The sequence below is a fragment of the Onthophagus taurus genome, chromosome 1, assembly GCF_036711975.1.
Source record: "Onthophagus taurus isolate NC chromosome 1, IU_Otau_3.0, whole genome shotgun sequence".
Lineage (NCBI taxonomy): Eukaryota > Metazoa > Arthropoda > Insecta > Coleoptera > Scarabaeidae > Onthophagus > Onthophagus taurus.
Genome location: NC_091966.1, coordinates 31,779,967 through 31,782,675, shown reverse-complemented (window position 1 = coordinate 31,782,675; position 2,709 = coordinate 31,779,967). Strand labels below are relative to the sequence as shown.

The 2,709-nt window shown below is 33.4% G+C and overlaps 1 non-coding gene across 1 annotated transcript; it reads right to left on the bottom strand.

Annotated features, from left to right (window-relative positions):
- Positions 1-1,283: 1,283 nt before the first annotated feature.
- On the bottom strand, positions 1,284-1,356 carry TRNAK-UUU (transfer RNA lysine (anticodon UUU)). The gene has a single exon. It is a non-coding gene; the product is annotated as a tRNA-Lys (tRNA).
- Between the last annotated feature and the right edge of the window lie 1,353 nt (positions 1,357-2,709).

The following is a 2,709-nucleotide window of genomic DNA, read 5'->3' as shown; positions in this document are numbered from 1 at the left end:
AGGAATCTAGAAAATAAACAAACCAATAAATTGGGCTTGAACTATAACATAATTGAACAAATTATGTTGCTTTATTTTACAGATTCTGACCACTTCAGAAGGATTTGACAATATTGGAAAGGAGTTTGAAATTGAATGGAATGGCTACAACATCATTGCCACAATATAGTATAAACATATCAACATTAAATGTCTTGAATCCAATTTTAATTGTTTCAATCGCAAGCATTTCAACAGTATTGTATACTATTTGCTTTGGCAGATGCAAATTATAAATTTCTTTATGTTGATGTTGGTGCTAATAGCCGAGTAGGCGATACAAAAGTTTATGCAAGGAGCACATTGAAGCAATGTCTCAATGATCACCAGCGTAGTTATAATTAAGGATTGGTCAATGTAAGATTCAGTTGAAATTAGGATGACTAAACCAGTGGAGAAGGTGGATATAGTTACTATCCGTCAACCTGGAATTCCCAATGCCTAATTAACCAGCTTTATCTGAGAAGGACAATGTCTTTCAATCATCGATGAATTTATTATATTATTTGCTTTGGCAGATGCAAATGATAAATTTCTTTATGTTGATGTTGGTGCTAATGGCCGAGTACGCGATGCAAAAAATTATGCAAATTAAAGCAATGTCTCAATGATACATCTCTTTTAAATATTCAAAAAGACAGGAAACTTAATACAAATGTCGTGCTACCCTATGTTGTACTTGCAGATGATGCATTTCCTCTAAGTCATAATGTCATGAAGCCTTACCCGTTAAAGAATATTAAAGCATGGGTAGCATGAGTACCAGCTATGGGACCTATACAATAACAAATAAGTAGGACATAAGTACGTTATGAATTTAACACATTTTTTTTTTCATTGGAGCAGGAAAACTACATTTCATAGGCTTAGTTTAAACTACGGCTTTCATTACAGCATTGCACATTTTCTTCTCCTTCGGATTGTACTTTCTGTGGAATTTCTAGATTGCATTGTCAGGTGTAATTAATGCATCAAGAAAGTGCAGCATAGGATACAAATAAAATATACAGTTGCATAGCAGGCACTGTATAACTCGAATGTTTCAAGTTCTAGTTAATTAGTTCTAGTTTTAATTTGTTATTCAGCGTTTATTTCTTTGTTATATATTTTTATTGAACAAAGTGGAACGAGAACGAACTAACACAGTTCAAACAGTTTAATTAAAGTGCAAATTCTTCAAGAAATGGAATCTAATTTTTCAATAATCTGAAAATCTTGAAAATTTCAGAAGAAAAAAAATAAATCGCCCGAGCAGGGACTTGAACCCTGGACCCTTGGATTAAAAGTCCAATGCTCTACCGACTGAGCTACCCGGGCTATATAAAAGAACATCGATTTTTGTATTTCCGCCTTATCGATCTAACAAAAATAGAGTCTAACATGCTATCTCAATAAATAACAGTTTATTTATTCACTCCAATTATGTAGATAACTTATCTTTTTATTCTAATTTAGTTACAATTTACTTAATAGGACACTGTTACTATTTGAACATCCTAAACACAACCGCATTCAGTAATTAATAGTGTTGTATTTTGAATTGTGCCAACGGGCATCTGAAAATTAATATGTCCTTTGTAGCTACCGGGCAAATCTGGAACGCTATGATACACAATACGGTATTCGCACGGAATTATAACGGTCGGAACAATAGTTATTTCAGGTGAACCGGTAGCGGAAGTATCGATCGAATACCTCCTGAAACTCAGCGAAGAGGAAAGGATACACGTTATAATTCACCATCATGACGTCGATCGTTCTCTGTATACTCAGGAAAGTACGTCATATTATAATCTTAATATTCTTGTTATGTTTGCCAAAAGGATTTTGACCACCTTCGACCAAAACCATAAACGTCACGCTCGATCCCCGACAAAGCTTCTTACTTTGACTTTAGGATGTTAGGATTTCATTTCACTTTTTTTCGCCGTAACTTGTCGTTTAACTTTCTTTTAGGGGACGATTCAAATAGATTATTTTGTATTCATTGCTAAGATTAGAAAACTTGTTCAATCGAAATTCCGCGGCTTAACATTTACATATATGGCAGTGTTCAATTACGAAATTCAAAACGAGAAGGCTGCTTTAGGGGATTTTGTATTAACGTATCCATTTGTAACCGAGGAGGAAGCTGTTTGTGCGGTGACGACTGGGTCGTAAAATTTTAACACTTATGAGTGTTGTGTGTATGAAATTTTAGTGCCTGGTGTGAAGCATTACATATTAATGTCACGTCTTATTCTCGGTGTCTAAAATTTAAACTATAAACTGTTATTACACCTAATTGTGATTATTTCCTGTTTATATTTTTTTGTTTGTATAAACCCAATCACTTATCCTTCGACACTCAATAAAATCAATTGTTACAAAGAATGATTATTATCCTCAAGATCCACTCTTTCAATAAAGTCACAAGATTATCTGGAGACTTTAAAAAGACAATAGTCAATAAATAATTGGGACTGTACATCGAACCTAGATTACAATCCGAGCATTTCATGTGGGTATACAATTGTATATACAAGTTGAATTTACAACGAGGAACAACTGAAAGATTTTCTCTCTAGTTTACTGATTTAATGTTTGTAGCCGTCGGTTTCATTAATATTAATTTATATAAACTGTGTATATTACGACCAATTTAGAAGTTTATTACTTGTTTCGGAATTA